This window comes from Delphinapterus leucas, chromosome 13 (genome assembly GCF_059928025.1).
Source record: "Delphinapterus leucas isolate spDelLeu-1000000601 "Yukka" chromosome 13, BTC_Dleu_Yukka2, whole genome shotgun sequence".
Taxonomy (NCBI): domain Eukaryota; kingdom Metazoa; phylum Chordata; class Mammalia; order Artiodactyla; family Monodontidae; genus Delphinapterus; species Delphinapterus leucas.
The window spans coordinates 48,941,554-48,960,593 of record NC_143141.1 but is presented as its reverse complement, the minus strand read 5'-3'; positions in this window follow the sequence as shown (position 1 = coordinate 48,960,593).

Genomic DNA, 19,040 nt, shown 5'->3' with positions numbered 1-19,040 from the left:
TATAAATTTACAGATAAATTTTAAAAATTTAAAAATTTGTTAATATGGAGTTATCTTTGCCACTTTTTTTTCGATACGCGGGCCTCTCACTGTTGTGACCTCTCCTGTTGCGGAGCACAGGCTCCGGACGCGCAGGCTCAGCGGCCATGGCTCATGGGCCCAGCTGCTCCGCGGCATGTGGGATCTTCCCGGACCGGGACACGAACCCGTGTCCCCTGCATCGGCAGGAGGACCCTCAACCACTGTGCCACCAGGGAAACCTATGCCACTTTTAATTATAGTACATGTAACAAAAAGGTTTATGTCTTTTGTGCCAACCAAACTTCATTCTCTATTATATAGAAATTAGACATAAAATAATAAAATATATTTTTTTAAATCTATGCTTTCACTAAGTTATATTCTAAATTTCTGTACCACCTAATAAGTATCCTTCTGCACTTATGTTAAATTTTACCTCAAATATTAAATTTTCCTTCATTGCTTCATTGGTGGTTAGTTCCTTTCCCTTGGTGTTTCCCTAATACTAAACAAAAACTTTAAAAATATTTACAAAATGTCATTTTATTTCTTATGAAATATTTTGTATTTTTAAAGTCAAACTTATATATTGGGAAGCATGATAAATAAAAGTTAAATTTTAGAGTAATTAACATAGTATTTTGAAATATTAGGAAGATTTCTTAGGGAAATTGAAAAAGACATGATTTTTCTAAATTGGAATTATTTTATTTTTCTTGTCAAATTCAAGGCTTGCTTTTAAATTCAAAGGCTCTGTTCTTCTTGCTTCTAGAGCCCAAGTAAGATATATGCAATGATTATCTGTTAATTACTTTGGTCTACTGGATACTTTTTCAGCTTCTCAACTCTTTTTGCAGCAAGAATAAGGATGTGTCTAATCAAATCATAAGGGTTATAAATAACTCCACTGGATCAACTTAAATTCTTTTTTTTTCTTTTCTTTTTTTTTTTTATTTACTAAGTTCTATCTTCCTGTCTTCTTTTCCAAGATGTTTCAGCATTCTTACCTTCATTCACTGTGCATCCCCACCACTATCTCCATTTTGTAAACCCCTTACTTTTTGATTAAAAGCCATAACCTCCACTTTGGAGAAGGTTTGCAGGGGATGTTAGGGTGTTTTGATTAATTGAACTTCTCAGTTAGCTGAGAGCTAATTAAAAAAAAAACTCTTATTGCAACCCAGGTTTGAAATTGTTTTAAATGCATTTTCATTTTACCCTGGAAACTGTATACTGAATATAAGCATAAAGGTTAATAATTGTGGGGTCAGACAATATTGTATTTTAGACCTTCACCACCTCCTGTCTCTTGTGTAACCCATGGCAAGCCCCAGGTGTCTCATTAGTAAAGAGATGATGAAGCTAGCACCTGACTCAGGGCTGCTGGGATGATTAAACGAATTAATCCGTGTAAAGGGCTTAGCATCCTGACCAATGCATAGTAAAAGTCCAGTAAATTATAGATGTTTTTATTGCTGTCAGTGACCATTAGCTTTGTTCCTGTGGATTATTCTACCTGATGGAGAAATTAATGTATGTATGTATGTATGCATGCATACATTATGTCAATCAGTAAATAATAGCTGATAAAATTCATAACATACCCTATCACATCCTACATGGAAAATACTTTATTATAATGCCTGCGAAATGTCACTCACTGACCTCGTATCTTGTTTTATGAAACAAGAAATTATTCATATTCCATGGCAATTAATGTATATGCATATTTCTTTTTTATTGTTATGGATATTATATAAGTATGTGATGAAACATTAACAAGCAAAAACTAAGCTTAAGTCTTATGTTTTTAATTTATACTTTAAAATCTTCTCTTTAGTCAATATTTTAAATAATCCTCAGAACATTGCAAATAGTTTTCTGTATTGCCATAACGGTCAATTTGTACCCAGTGTGTAAAATCTTTTTCCACGTCTGGAACAAAATTATATTTGATTTTAGGAGCTTGTCTAACTAGATAAGGAGATGAAATAGAGATATATACCTCTTCTCAGTCTGATTTTGTAAATGTAATTAAGCATGAATATCTGGTGTTGCACAGAAAAATGTCCCTAAAGTTAGCTGTGGTGTATAATGAATTGATGTGACCTTGACCACACAAGGACAGAATTATATACATTGAAAAATTTTGAGGCTTGATGTTTTTAAAAAAATAGATTTTAGAAAGACAAGGCTTTTAAATATGAGATTAAAATCACTCATTTTTTTCACTACCCTAAAAAATTGACCATTTTTCTTTTTGCATAATACTATCTGTATTGGTATATGTCAAAATACAGTTCTAATGAGACTGTACATGCTATTTTGTATTCTGCTGTTTTCATTTAATATTAATATCACTGTAATGTAATTATTATTTTAAATATCTGCATTCTGGCATAACATGTTTATTTTCCATAATTTATTAAACAATTTCCTTAATGTTCAATCTTTATGTAGTTATAAACTTTTAAATCAATTAGCAAGCAATTAACTTTATAGTGCCTGTCTCTTTTATATTGAATTAGAATAAATACTTATGAGTAGTTATCACATAAATGAGTATAACTACTAATAAAGGTTTTACTACATTTTACCATATTTCTAAAAGTGTTGTAATGTTTCCCTGAACCACCAATAGTGAATTGCTTTGCCTACATTGGGTGTTATATTTTTTTGCAGCTTAGGAGTATAAAATGGCATTTAAAGGTACTCTAATTTTGTTGATAGGGAATAAAAACTTCAGTTTTCTTTCGACTTCTCCTTGGGTGAACTGTTTATCCAGCAGCACTGTCACCTTCAGAGCTCTCATTTCCTCAGTCCTTTGTCATGTGCCAGGCTTTGTGCTAATGCTCCCAACAGCCCTATGAACTAAGAATTCTTATGTCCTCATTTTACAGATGAGGAAACTGAGGCTTAAAGAGGAGTTAGTTGCTCAAAGTTACCCAGCTAATAAATGGTAATCAGAGGTTGGCCATCAAGCCCTAGGATTCCAGAGTTAAAACCCTAAACTCCTCCTCCACATCGTACAGATTTTGACATTGGTTACATTTAATGCAAGTATTTCTGTCAATCTTTGACTTTTTGGTTTTGTTCTTATTCTACTGTGTAAATGTTTAATTGTGGTTTCTTTTTGGAAATCATGATCTTTTTCTTGGTGTCTGTTGCTTCAAAGCTGAAAAAGTTATCATCCTTGTACATATCTGATATGCCACATTTTTGCCAGTCTACAATTTAAATTATTGTATTTACTTAAGCGTTTTAGTTTCCTCTGCAGTTCATTTTGGTGCATTTTCACTCCCCCACCTAAGATAATATTTTAAATACTCCTTCCTTGTTCTTTGTCTTAGAAATAAAAATTTATAAGCTATTAGTTTATATGTATATCTCTCTGTCTCTATATTTTGGCTATTTCTTAACTCTCCATTTTTTTCCCTTGCTCTGTATTTGTCACATTTCTTTTTCTGGTGATTGGTTGTGATTTGGGCACATGTAGACGAATGTGTCAGTTTACTACACAGTTCATCATTGCTTTTGGAACTCTCTTGCTTGGTCATGGTGAATTAGAGTCCTGGACCTTTTTGTTATTTTAGCTCTACCACAGTATTTGTAGAGCCAGAAGACCACAGGATGGATTAGCATGTCACAGACAAAATTCTACTATCTGCCTTCCATCCAAGACGGCAGCTTTTCTCAGTAGGAATGAGGCATGAATCACAAGGCATCTGTGGCCTGGACACCCCTTACCTGGTCTTTGCTTGTTTTAAATAAGGACCATGGTGGGAGGGATAAGAACAGACCTTTGAGAGTGCACTGCACCAAGGGTAACACACAGACCTTGGGCTGGGTGGGTTAGTTTGGTTTGTTTGCAAAGATAAGTTCAGTTCTTCAGTGCCTCAGTTTTTATAAAGTGAGCATAAAGGCCACATAATGTGTTATTTTAATTCTATTTTTAAAAACTAAGATCATAAGGGATACAGTATTGTAAGTTTCCTAGGGAATCTCCTATGATTTTCTATGATTTAACCTCAATTTGTGTATTTTGCATTATCACGATTAAGATCATTGAATTGTTGTGCAGGATTATTGCATGACTGTTTCGTTTGTAAAATGAAGCTATTGGAGGTGTAAACTGAGAATACTTGTTTGATTGACAACCTGTTTCTACTCCCTAGCCTGTCTAGACCTGCTCTCTACCGCCACCCTTCCAACCAAACCCAATTCTGGAAACCTTGCTGAATAACATCAATCCTGGTTCTAGGTTTTCTTAAAGAAGTTTCAGGGGCTTTACAACATGTCATTGAGCAAAATATCCTAAAATTCTAGTTCATTCATCCATCTTCCCAGAGGGTTTCCCCAGTCTTGCCCCTCTTTGTTTACCATTCATGTGTATTCCTATCATATCCTCCTTCTGTGTCTCCATTTCTCCCCACCCCTGTCCCACCTTCCTTTCTTTATTTTTCTTTTCATTTTTTTAAACATCTTTATTGTAGTATAATTGCTTTACAATGCTGTGTTTGTTTCTGCTGTATAATAGACTGAATCAGCTATACATATACATACATCCCTATATCTCCTCCCTCTTGTGTCTCCCTCCCACCCTCACTAACCCACCTCTCTAGGTGGATACAAAGCACTGAGCTGATCTCCCTGTGCTATGCGGCTGCTTCCCACTAGCTATCTATTTTACATTTGGTAACGTATATATGTCCATGCCACTCTCTCACTTCGTCCCAGCTTACCCTTTCCCCACCCCGTGTCCTCAAGTCCATTCTCTACATCTGGGTCTTTATGCCTGTCCTGCCCCTAGGTTCTTCAGAACCTTTTTTTTTTTTTTAGATTCCATATATATGTGTTAGCATACAGTATTTGTTTTTCTCTTTCTGACTTACTTCACTCTGTATGACAGTCTCTAGGTCCGTCCACCTCACTACAAATAACTCAATTTCGTTTCTTTATATGGCTGAGTAATAGTCCATTGTATATATGTGCCACATCTTCTTTATCCATTTATCTGTCGATGGAACTTATGTTGCTTCCATGTCCTGGCTATTGTAAATAGTGCTGCAATGAACATTGAGGTACATGACTTTTTTTGAATTATGGTTTTCTCAGAGTGTAGGCCCAGTAGTGGGATTGCTAGTTCACATGGTAGTTCCATTTTTAGTTTTTTAAGGAACCTCCATACTGTTCTCCATAGAGTGCAAGAGGGTTCCGTTTTCTCCACAACCTCTCCAGCATTTACTGTTTGTAGGGATTTTTAGGATGGCCATTCTGACCGGTGTGAGGTGATACCTCATTGTAGTTTTGATTTGCATTTCTCTAATGATTAGTGATGTTGAGCATCCTTTCATGTGTTTGTTGGCAATCTGTATATCTTCTTTGGAGAAATGTCTCTTTAGGTCTTCTGCCCATTTTTGGATTGGGTTGTTTGTTTTTTTGATATTGAGCTGCATAAGCTGCTTGTATATTCTGGAGATTAATCCTTTGTCAGTTGCTTCGTTTGCAAATATTTTCTCCCATTCTGAGGGTTGTCTTTTCATATTCTTTATGGTTTCCTTTGCTGTGCAAAAGCTTTTAAGTTTCATTAGGTCCCATTTGTTTTTTTTTTGTTTTGTTTTTATTTTCATTTCTCTTGGAGGTGGGTCAAAAAGGATCTTGCTGTGATTTATGTCATAGAGTGTTCATTATTCTCTAAGAGTTTTATAGTGTCTGGCCTTACGTTTAGGTCTTTAATCCGTTTTGAGTTTATTTTTGTGCATGGTGTTGGGGAGTGTTATAATTTCATTCTTTTACATGTAGCTGTCCAGTTTGCCCAGCATCACTTATTGAAGAGGCTGTCATTTCTCCATTGTATATTCTTGCCTCCTTTATCAAAGATAAAGTGACATATGTATGTAGGTTTATCTCTGGGCTTTCTATCCTGTCCCATTGATCTATATTTCTGTTTTTGTGCCAGTACCATATTGTCTTGATTACTGTAGCTATGTAGTATTGTCTGAAGTCTGTGAGCCTGATTCCTCCAGCTCCATTTTTCTTTCTCAAGGTTGCTTTGGCTATTTGGGGTCTTTTGTGTTTCCATATAAATTGTGAAATTATTTGTTCTAGTTCTGGGAAAAATGCCATTGGTAATTTGATAGGGATTGCATTGAATCTGTAGATTGCTTTGGGTAGTAGAGTCATTTTCACAATGTTGATTCTTCCAATGCAAGAACATGGTATATCTCTCCATCTGTTTGTATCATCTTTAATTTCTTGTATCAGTGTCTTATAGTTTTCTGCATACAGGTCTTTTGTCTCCTTATGTAGGTTTATTCCTAGGTATTTTATTCTTTTTGTTGCAGTGGTAAATAGGAGTGTTCCCTTAATTTCTCTTTCAGATTTTTCATCATTAGTGTATAGGAACACGAGAAATTTCTGTGCATTAATTTTGTATCCTGCTACTTTACCAAATTTATTGATTAGCTCTAGTAGTTTTCTGGTAGCATCTTTAGGATTCTCTATGTATAGTATCATGTCATTTGCAAATATTGACAGTTTTACTTCTTCTTTTCTGATTTGGATTACATTTATTTCTTTTTCTTCTCTGATTGCTGTGGCTAAAACTTCCAAAACTATGTTGAATAATAGTGGTGAGAGTGGGCAACCTTGTCTTCTTCCTAAACTTAGTGGAAATGGTTTCAGTTTTTCAACACTGAGAATGATGTTGGCTGTGGGTTTGTCATGTATGGCATTTATTATATTGAGGCAAGTTCCCTCCATGCCTACTTTCTGGAGGGTTTTAACCATAAATGGGTGTTGAATTTTGTTGAAAGCTTTTTCTGCATCTGTTGAGATGATCATACGGTTTTTATCCTTCAGTTTGTTAATATGATTTATCACATTGATTTATTTGCATATATTGAAGAATCCTTGCATACCTGGGATAAACCCCACTTGATCATGTTGTATGATCCTTTTAATGTGCTGTTGGATTCTGTTTGCTTGTATTTTATTGAGGATATTTGCATCTATGTTCATCAGTGATATTGGCCTGTAGTTTTTCTTTTTTGTGACATCTTTGTCTGGTTTTACCAATCAGGGCGATGGTGGTCTTGTAGAATGAATTTGGGAGTGTTCCTCCCTCTGCTATATTCTGGAAGAGTTTATGAAGGATAGGTGTTAGCTCTTCTCTAAATGTTTGATAGAATTTGGTCCTGGGCTTTTGTTTGTTGGAAGATGTTTAATCACAGTTTCAATTTCATTGCTTGTAATTGGTCTGTTTATATTTTCTATTTCTCCTGGTTCAGTCTTGGAAGGTTGTGCTTTTCTAAGAATTTGTCCATTTCTTCCAAGTTGTCCATTTTATTGGCATATAGTTGCTTGTAGTAATCTCTCACGATCCTTTGTATTTCTGCAGTGTCAGTTGTTACTTCTTCTTTTTCATGTCTAGTTCTATTGATTTGAGTCTTCTCCCTTTCTTTCTGGATGAGTCTGGCTAATGATTTATCAATTTTGTTTATCTTCTCAAAGAACCAGCTTTTAGTTTTATTGATCTTTGCTGTTGTTTCCTTCATTTCTTTTTCATTTATTTCTGATCTGATCTTTATGATTTCTTTCCTTCTGCTAACTTTGGGTTTTTTTTTTGTTCTTCTTTCTCTAATTGCTTTAGGTGTAAGGTTAGGTTGTTTATTTGAGATGTTTCTTGATTCTTGAGGTAGGATTGTATTGCTATAAACTTCCCTCTTAGAACTGCTTTTGCTGCATCCCGTAGGTTTTGGGTTGTCGTGTTTTCATTGTCTTTTGTTTCTAGGTATTTTTTGATTTTCTCTTTGATTTCTTCAGTGAGCTCTTGGTTATTTAGTAATGTATTGTTTAGCCTCCATGTGTTTGTTTTTTTTACAGTTTTTTTTCCTGTAATTGATGTCTAGTTTCATAGCATTGTGATCAGAAAAGTTACTGGATACCATTTCAATTTTCTTAAATTTACCAAGACTTGATTTGTGATACAAGATACGATCTATCCTGGAGAATGTTCCATGAGCACTTGAGAAGAAAGTGTAATCTGCTGTTTTTGGATGGAATGTCCTATAAATATCAATTAAGTCCATCTTGTTTAATGTATCATTTAAAGCTTGTGTTTCCTTATTTATTTGCATTTTGGTTGGTCTGTCCATTGGTGAAAGTGGGGTGTTAAAGTCCCCTGCTATGATTGTGTTACTGTCGATTTCCCCTTTTATGGCTGTTAACATTTGCCTTATGTATTGAGGTGCTCCTATGTTGGGTGCATAAATATTTACAATAGTCATATCTTCTTCTTGGATTGATCCCTTGAGCGTTACTTCTTTGTCTCTTTGTCTCTTTGTAGTGTCCTTCTTTGTCTCTTGTAATAGTCTTTATATAAAGTCTATTTGGTTTGATATGAGAATTGCTACTCCATTTTTCTTTTGATTTCCATTTATGTGGAATATCGTTTTCCATCCCCTCACTTTCTGTCTGCATGTGTCCCTGGGTCTGAAGTGGGTCTCTTGTAAACAGTATATATATGGGTGTTGTTTTTGTATTCATTCAGCCAGTCTGTGTCTTTTGGTTGGAGCATTTAATCCACTTACATTTAAGGTAGTTATCGATATGTATGTTCCTATTACCTATTTCTTAATTGTTTTGGGTTTGTTATTGTAGATCTTTTCCTTCTCTTGTGTTTCCTGCCCAGAGAAGTTTCTTTAGCATTTGCTGTTGAGCTGGTTTTGTGGTACTGAATTCTCTTAGCTTTTGCTTGTCTGTAAAGGTTTTAATTTCTCCATCAAATCTGAATGACATTCTTGCTGGGTAGAGTAATCTTGGTTGTAGGTTTTACCCTTTCATCACTTTAAATATGTCCTGCCACTCCCTTCTGGCTTGCAGAGTTTCTGCTAAAAGATCAACTGTTAACCGCATGGGGATTCCCTTGTATGTTAATTGTTGCTTTTCCCTTGCTGCTGTTAATATTTTTTCTTTGTATTTAATTTTTGATAGTTTGATTAATATGTGTCTTGGCATGTTTCTCCTTGGATTTATCCTGTATGGGACTCTCTGCACTTCCTGGGCTTGATTGACTATTTCCTTACCCATATTAGGGAAGTTTTCAACTGTAATCTCTTCAAATATTTTGTCAGTCCCTTTTTTTTCTCTTCTTTTTCTGGGACCCCTATAATTCGAATGTTGGTGTGTTTAATGTTGTCCCAGAGGTCTCTGAGATTGTCCTCAGTCCTTTTCATTTATTTTTCTTTGTTCTGCTATGTGGTAGTTATTTCCACTATTTTATCTTTCAGGTCACTTACCCATTCTTCTGCCTCAGTTATTCTGCTATTGATTCCTTCTAGAGAATTTTTAATTTCATTTATTGTGTTGTTCATCATTGTTTGTTTGCTCTTTAGTTCTTCTGGGTCCTTGTTAAACATTTTTATATTTTATCCGTTCTATTTCCAAGAATTTGGATCATCTTTACTATCATTACTCTGAATTCTTTTTCAGGCGGACTTCCTATTTCCTCTTCATTATTTTGACCTGGTGGGTTTTTAACCTTGCTCCTTCATCTGCTGTGTATTTCTCTGTCTTCTCATTTTGCCTAACCTACTGTGTTTGGGGTCTCCTTTTCATGGGCTGCAGGTCCTTAGTTCCTGTTGTTTTTGGTGTCTGCCCCCAGTGGGTAAGGTTGGTTCAGTGTGTTGTGTAGGCTTCCTGATGGAGGGGACTGGTGCCTGTGTTCTGGTGGATGAGGCTGGATCTTGTCTTTCTGTTGGGCAGGAAAGGTGGTATGTTTTGGGGTGTCTTTGAACTTACTATGATTTTAGGCAGCCTCTCTGCTAATGGGTGGGTTTGTGTTCCTGTCTTGCTTGTTGTTTGGCATAGGGTGTCTAGCACTGTAGCTTGCTGGTCGTTGAGTGGAGCTGGGTCTTAGCATTGAGATGGAGATCTCTGGGAGAGCTTTAGCCATTTGATATTACGTGGGGCTGGGAGGTCTCTGGTGGACCAGTGTCATGAACTCGGCTCTCCTACCTCAGAGGCTCAGGCCTGACACCCAGCCAGAGCACCAAGACCATGTCAGCCACAAGTCTCTTTGGCATAAATTACAGTTCCCCAGAGGTGAAGTCACAAAGCCTGTTTTGCGACTTCCCTGGCGCTCCAGTGGTTAAAACTCCACGCTTCCACTGCAGGGGGTGTGGGTTCAATCCCTGGAGAATCCCCAAACCTAATGGTTTTGGCAGGTGCTTGGAACATCCCCCCAAACCCCCCTCCTGGGGACAGCGAGCCAGGAGCAGTGGCTCCTCATAGCCACCCCTGTGAGTTTTTATCCCACCTTCCTTTCTTTCCCTTAATTTTACTTCTTCCCTGGAACTCTTGACTCATGACCCTCCCTCCTGGGTGCAGCCCCTTGGGAAGTACAGTCTGGTTTCCAGCTTTACCTGCTTTTTTCTCAGGAGATACAGAGCAAAAATTCTAGTTAATAAAATCTTCTGCCTTATTACAGGAGGTGACGAAGAACAATAATGAATACTCAAGGGGCCTTGGTCTTATAAGCAATTGGCCCACACAAGTCAGTTTCTTCAGGAAGAGGCCAGGGCGGTTGTGACCAGGAGCATCAGTAGGAGAGACGAAATGGCCAGGCCTGGGCAGCAGCACAGGGATTGCTGGGTATGGTTAGGGATGACAGGGGGTGGAGGGGCTGTTCAGAGACCTATGGTGAAAGAGTTAACTGAGAGCATCCATTGTAGAGAAACTTATGTTTTCTCTGGTACAATCAACTTGGGGTACCCCAGGGCTGGCAGTAGAGAGGAGGAGATGACTGTACCTTGTGGCTCCTCTGCTTTCCCTAGAAGATTTCTCTCTGCTCTGTCTTCAAGGAGGGCTCCTCCCTCCTTACGTCTTTGGTTCCAGCTCTCCTTAGCTGCTCTTGTCTTAATCTCCCTAGCTTCAGCAGAGAATGCCCTGGACTGAGGTCTCAGAGTTCTTGGCCTCAAAGAGAATCTACTCTAGGTGCTATAAACAGAGAAGTAAAGGGTATTAGGAATTCACTGAATCTCTAGGAGAGCCACAGACCACACAGCCCAGAACAGTGCCCAGCCATAGGGGGCTCCCTAATTCAGGGGCTGTACTGAACCCCTATCCAGCCCTGCAGTATGTTCTGGTGAAAGAAGAGTCAGCTGTGCCTTCTCAGAGGGACAGTGAACAGTTCACACAAGATAAAATCCACAACACACATCTCAGAGTCTTTGGGTTCCTTCCTCTCCATTATACTAGGGAGTTTCTGGCAAATAGTGTAGTTCACCATTGAGTCCACATTTCAGTGAAGAAATGGAGCAAACGATTAGAATGACTCCTAGTTGCTTGAGCTTCCATATTGAGTCTAGAGGCCCTGTTAAGACAGTTGATCTATAAAGCCTAAGTTAAAATCATGGTCTTCCTTTTCCTCAGATTCCCACATAGATTCCCCAAGTTTATACGGGATGAGTGAAACTTGACAAACTTATAAAGTTTGTAAGTTTGCAAAATATTGCCATTCTTTTGTTGTGTTAGCCTTTTCTCTCTGGTTTGACCTTTTTTTTTTGGCTCCCAGTGCAGCTGGTATCTGATTCTGATTATGGGTCTGGAAACAAGGGGGCAGGTGGAGATGGAACATGAGAAGGCAGTTTCCCCTTGTAAGGTAGGTGCCTCAGGTGTGCTCTTACCTTGTCCCCAAGCACGGCAGGTACTGCCAGTGGAGACTCAGCAGGTCTCCAAGGAGTCATGGATTGTGGATAGCAGGGAGAGGGCATTGGCGGAGGCCATTCAGAGGCTGGTAGTGTTCAAATTGACAAATGCTCTCATTTTCTCATCAGTATCCTAACTTATATAAAAAATGTGGCTCTCCTGTGGTCTGGACCTTGTCAGTGAGAGAGATGAAAGAGAGAAATAAAATTTTATTTGTACCTAGATGTCAGGTTTTATGAGAATTTTAAGCATATTTGTATTTTAAGAAGGAACCAGAGGAAGACTGAATTGTGAAAGGACTGTGAAGCCATACAGACCCTAATCTGAATCCCGGCTCTGCCACCTGTAGGTGTTGTGACCTTGGGCAAGTTCCTTAACCTTTCTGAGTCTCAGTATACTTGTGTGTAGGGGGGGATAAGTATTCTTATTGCACTGGATTGTTCTTGAGGATTAAATGAGATCATGTGTAAAGTAACATATATTGATCTATAAATAGTAGATAATACTCATTCAATGATTAATAAATGCTTACAGAATTTAATGCAATCTTTAACAATAAAGTGGAGCAACTTTCTGTTGAGGAGCTTAGAGTCACATGTGTGGAGCTGTCTTTTGACGTGCGGGCTTTCTTGAGGTCTCTCAATTCAGATTTTATAGGAGAAAGTTTGCTTCACCTGTCTAAGGTAGCCTGAGTGTTTAAATGGAATTTGTTTAAATGTCTTTGAAAGTTAGAAAAACGATCAAACAAAATTTTTCACTAAAGCAACTGGTTAATTGGCTGGTTTTCCTAGTGTGTAGAGTCTAACAGACTGGTAGACCAGTCATGATATTGGAAATTAATTCCTAAAGGTGTTATTTATGTACTTGCTTGGTTGGAAGGTGGTGATGAACATTAATTGGCTTTAAAAAAAAATAGGACCAAACTTTTTAAAACATCTGTTTCAGAAGCTGAAAATTTAATTCTCCTGAAGTTTTAATAACCCTTCCATTTTTAATATCTGTTAGTCAATAAGTACAAAGAAAACTTTAGAATAAAGAATATCTACAAGTATTGATTGATTTCTCTGGCTCTTGGACACATAAGTTAGAAGAAGCTTCAGGGTGTGTGTGTGTGGGGGGTGTGTTTCACCTCCTTTTGCAAAGCTATATACACATTTTTCTTACATTATTTTTAAATGATGAAAAATGTAAAGATAACCTGTACATTATTTGCTTGAAGAAGGTTTTCCCAAAATATTGAATAGATAATAATAGTAATTTATATATCTTAAAACTCATTAATTACTAGTGGTCTTATGTAGTAAAGATTGAATAGTGGGTAGTTATTTCTAATGAGCCAGTTAAAAAATTGGATAATTTGCTGTGTGTACAATGGCAAGTCACCCATTTTATAATAATATTTTACCTCTCACAGTTTTTCCACATGTGTATATATTGTTTTTGTTGATATATTACTGAGTTAATTAGGTTAAATTTTTTATATTGTGCCCAAGAGAATGTTTGGATAATTAATTTCAGATTTACCGTTGGGGGTAAAAAGCATCTTAACTGTGAGTTGTGCTCTGAATAATAGAAGAAATTTCTGATGAGTGGAAATTATAAATGACATTTACGTACTATCCACTCTTAATCAGTATGCCCTACCATTTCTGTTCTTTATTGTCACCACCCATTTCAAAGCTAGAGGGCCTATTCTTATCTTGTATCATGATATTTAAATATGAACATTTGGGAACCAAGGACATAAATTCTAATGCACTTGGATGCAAAATCGAAATTGGTTATATTTAAAAAATACTTAGCACCAGGATCCTGTGGTTGATCATTCACATCCATGTCAGTATCAGGACTCCATAATATGTGATACATATTTGTAATTTACTTTTTAAACTTGAAAACATCAGCCACAGGCCTAAGTTATTGTATTGCCACCAGCATTTCTTCTGAATAAACCTTACAAAATAAAATAGGTATAGACATATATTCAGAGTGGGGTATAAAGTTTTCAACTTTATTTTCTGCTTCTCCTGAGTTGTGTATGAGAACACAGATGATATGATAAGTGAATGCCTGATCAGAAGGTGCTATAGACTGAATGTGTCCCCCGCAAATTCAAGCACTGGAACCAAATCCCCAGTGGGTTGGTATTAGGAGATGGGATCTCTGGAAGGTGATTAGGTCGTGAGGGTGGGGCCATCATGAATGAGATTAGCTCTTTTATAGTCACACCTGTAGTCCCACTGCATGTTCATTCAGGAGGGTCTTTTTCTCATCTCCTTTCAAGATAGTTTATCAGGGAGATGTCCACATTCTTTCCAGTTAGGGATTTCATTGGTGGTTTGCCAAGATGAGAATGAGTCCAAGTTTTTGGTTTTTTTTTAACTGAAATCTATGCACCTTCAAAATTAACAGAAATCCAGCAGTACTCCCCAACTTTGTACCTGTGATACAAGATTATTCCTCCCTGGTTGAGTTCTCTAACAATAGAGAACTCAGTTGATTGATTTCCCCCACTTCTAGTTCTAGTCAGTGCATTCTATAATTAAAAGGAAGAATTGCTGAGGTGCTGTAATAAAATATTTACCTTAAACAAACAAAAAGCCACACAGCTACCCCTTTAGTTCCTCTCTATGTCCCTAGGTAAGCATTATACCTGCCATGTTGGCCTGTGTGCTAGAGCCATTGAGAATTTAATATTTATATATGTAGGGAAAAAAAGCTTCTCTCTGCTTCCCTTCCAGGTTCTTTAGTTGGTCTAATGATTTAAGTGAAATAAAACAGATTACCAGGAGAAAAACAAATTTAAATTTGTATGTACAAGAGCTCATAGAAATATGAGACTCAAAGAATTGACCAAAGCAGGCAGCTTTTATACCTTTTAGACAAAGAAATAATAGATTTGTGAAGAAGTAGCAAAACAGAGGGGTTTGGGCTTAGGGCAGCTAATTAATGAAAAAGTAACAAGGTTTGTTTAAACAGCATTCTCGACCCTCAGTTCCCCATCTCTGGCGATAAGGATGCATCCCTGCCAGATGCAGAGAGGGTGACCCCTCACATGGGAAATATATTTGTTGCTTTCAGTGGGACAAAGGAGGGTCACAGTACTGTTCTTGTTCTGGCTGTTTCTTAAGTAACTTTAACTTAAAATAATCCCTGTGCCATATTATGGGATGGTGTATTCTGTTTGCCTTCGTGTAACAGGATTATATTAGAAGTTCCGTACTGTCCACCCCTCTATTCACCTTCCCCTTGTCGGGTCCAGCCCTGGGCTCTACCATGAAGTAGCTGTGCTCTTGGGCAAGTGATTTCTCCTCTCTGGCTTTTGTTTTCTTCTAATCTGTGAACTGAGAGAGTGGGATGAGATTATATTTGAGTCTTCTTTTAGTTCTGATTCTAGGCAGAAGTGATATATCTTCTTTGACTCAGAAAATCCCAGCATTTCTTTATTATTGGATCATTTATTACAGCGAGCCCCTCTTTAGAAGCTTCCACATAAGCAAATATGAGAATACACCATGACCTCCTAAAGTCATCCCCCTTCTCTTCAACAGTCTGTTTAAAGTTCAGAAATGTGATTTGTAGGAAGAGTAATAGAAGGAAGTATAAATTACAGCACCATTGGGAATACATTTGTCTTAAAACCGTGTATTTCCTTATTGCTTTTCAACATCTAATATTTACTCTTATTTCCATTGTGTTGGGCACTATGAAAAATGGATCTTGATACATTTGGTCCCTTTACTTCTAGCCTACTTTGTTAATGTCCCTTGGGCTATCTCTTAAAGTATTGGTGCCAGTTTCTCATTTTAGTAACTTATTATGCAGATCTTTGGGGATGACTGTCAAAGTGCTTAATAAAAACTTGATATCTAAGTTAACTCTTGATTTGGGGCTTTGAATAAATATCTGGTGACCCAGCAATACTACTCCTAGATATTTACTCAAGTGAAATTAAAACTAATGTTCACACAAAAACCTGTATAGAATTATTTATAGCAGCTGTACTTGTAATTGTCAAATAAAAGGGGAGGGGTTGACTAAAAAGAGGCACAGACAGAACTGGTAGGGGGATGATAGAACTGTTATATATCTTGATTGCAGTGGTGGTGGTTTCATGACCACAGATGTTTGTCAAAACTCATGGAACTGTACACTAAAAAAGGGTAAATTTTCCTTTACGTAAATTATAGCTTAATTTTTAAAAAATGAAAAAAATTACTGTTCAAAAAAAGTATCTGGAAAGAAATAAATATTTCAAATATTTATTGAAGTATTTTTTAATACTTAATATTCCATTGGGCTCTCTGGGATAAAATAGAAATATAGATGTTATATAAATATAAGACATTGTTCACAAGGACCTTATACTTTAAGAGATTGAAATTTAGGATTTTTAAAAGACATGTTATTAGAACACAAAGGTGTTTGGAAGCAGTCTTTTTTTTTTTTAACAGACAACTGAAGAGATCACTCAAGATATAAACAGTTTTAAAGTATGGCATCTGGATTATTTTATATGTTGATTTAAATTTTTTAATCTTTCAATTCCTGGGGGACAGGAGAGAGGAAGGAGAATCAAATCATAAAGTAAGTAATAAAACACAGATTAACCTTGTTTTTCTGAAAAGATACAAGGAAATACTTATGAATTGATTTTTGGTCCCAGCATATAATAAAAACTACTTTAAATTTGTTTGTTTATAAATAAAGTATAATTGACATACAATATCATATTAATTTCAGGTGTACAGCATAGTGATTTGATATTTATATACATTTCAAAATGGTCATCATGATAAGACTAGGTACCATCTGTCACCATACAAAATTATTACAATATTATTGTTTATATTTCCTATGCTGCACATTATGTCCCCATGACTTATTTATTTTACAGCTGAAAGTTTGTACCTCTTAATATCCTTCACCTATACACCCCTCCCAACCATCTCTTCTCTAGCAATTACCAGTTTTTTCTCTGTATCTATGAGTCTGTTTCTGTTTTGTTTGTTCCTTTGTTTTGTTTTTTGGATTCCACATATAAGTGAAATCATCCTTTCTTTACCTTTCTCTGTCTGATTTATTTCACTTAGCATAGTACCGTCAGGGTCCATCCATGCTGTTACAAATGGCAAGATGTCACTGTTTTATGGCTGAGTAACATTCTACTGTGTGTATATATATACTTCATCTTCTTTATTCATTCATTTACTGACAGGCACTTAGGTCGCTTCCATATCTTGGTTAGTGTGAATAATGTTGCAATGAACATAGGCATACGTATATTTTTTTTGAATTAGTGTTTTTGTTTTCTTTGGAATAATAGCCAAAATTGGAATTGCTGTGTTGTATGGTAGTTCTATTTTTAGTTTTTTGAGGAACCTTTATAATGTTTTCTGTAGTGGCTGCACCAATGTACATTCCCACCAACAGTACATGAGGGTTTCCTTTTCTCCACATCCTCACCAACACTTGTTATTTAATAAAAGCTACTTTTGATCATCTTCATTTCAAAGAACATTTATATTATGAAAGCAAATCTATGTATATTTAATTTTTCTGTGCAATTCAAAGAGCACATGATTACTGTGAGCATTAAATCCTGTTGAACTTCTTTACACACACCCAACACAGCAATTATAATTTCAGGGACTGTGGAAGAGACTGCCAGTTGTGTACAAATATCTAGTCTCCCCTTCCTTAGCAACAGAACCTCAAATTTTTTTCAGAGAAGCAATGTGTCCCCCCCCAGTGACATTCCCCAGCCTTCATTCCACAGCCTTCAGCTGTGGCTGGGTGACTACATAAGTGTTGTGTGGACTTCCAGGAAGGCACTTATAGTGGGAGCTGGCTCCGCTAGGCTGGTGGGAGTCGTGGGACCTCTGTGTCTTCCCCACTCCTGCTGCCTGGAATACAGGCGTGATGGCTGGAGCTCCAACCTAGGTTGATTCTCTCGCCTCCCCTGCCCCTTGTCAATAAACCCCTAGGACACAGTTCCCTCTTCACTGAGAGAAGAAGCCTTTACTTAACAGTTGATGGAGCAGTCTTCATCATGGGTTTCCCTTTAATGGCTCTTTGGTCAGCCCCCTTGACTTGCCTGGCCCAGTAAACATGACCAAAGCTGATCCTGGCTGAGCATTTTTCACTTTCCCTCAGTGCACTAAGCACATTCCATACGTCATCTCATACAAAGCTCACATCCCTAGGAAGAAAATCCAGTTAGTACCCACATTTCACAGATAAAGCAATTCAATGGCTAGGCCAGATTACCTAGCTGGCCTTACAGCTTTGTCACACAGCGGGGGAGCTGGCATTTCAGCTGAGGCTTCTTTGCTTCCAGACTGTGCCATTACACTATGCTGCCTATTCATCTTCACTCACACACTTGTCACTACATTTAGATCATTTAAAGACACCAATTCAGCATAATGGAGTCCTATTCACCTCTTTTTCTGTCCCTGAATATCCTTATCCCGTATTATAAAACTTTTTCATAGCAAAAGTCTTACTTTGACCACTTGCTGACCATGTGATTTCATTATTAAAACACAAGTCCTCAATCCTCTTCTCTGGCAGAAACATCTAGGAGTGTGTGTTTGGGGGATGGGAGTGATGGTAGGGCAGCATCTATTCAGTTCTCCTTAATTCAAACCCCTCCCACTACACCCCTATGGGCTCTTTAAACTGACTGGTCCAGAGGCCCCACTAGGGATCCTGTCTGCCTAACATTTTCCCCATAAAAGCTTCTCGGTGTCCAACAGCCTCTTTTTCCTTTAAGTGGAATAAAGTCTCAGTCATCTATAAATGTTTAGTGAGCTCAGGGATTAACTTTAATAATAAAAAGATCCTAAGCATTCTTACATGACTAATGTCATATTTATCATGTTTAGTAAATGCCTGGAGGAGGGTCATTGGAGACGAATTTGCAGTCTTCATTAGGTTCTGATGCCAAGACTGGCCCCGACTTTATGACAGCAACTAAACATTTCAGGATGCTGACTCATTTGTTAATCTTCTTTGACCACACCAGCTGCCACTGACCTATGCTTCTTTAAACTCCTTTCTCACTTATAGCCCTTACCCCAGGATTTTACCATGCCATTCTACTATTGGGCAACTATTTCTCTAAGTTGGTTTTCCTTCTTCAACTAGGTTGTAAGCTTCTTGTGGGTATAAAAGTAGTATAGTGAGTCTCATCAAACACACATTTCCCTCATCTTTCCTGGAGAGGGAGAGGAGGGGGATGGGGAGAGAGAACGACTTAAACAGCATGGCTGGGGCTCTTGCCACCTCTTGCAAGGAGTCTGTGC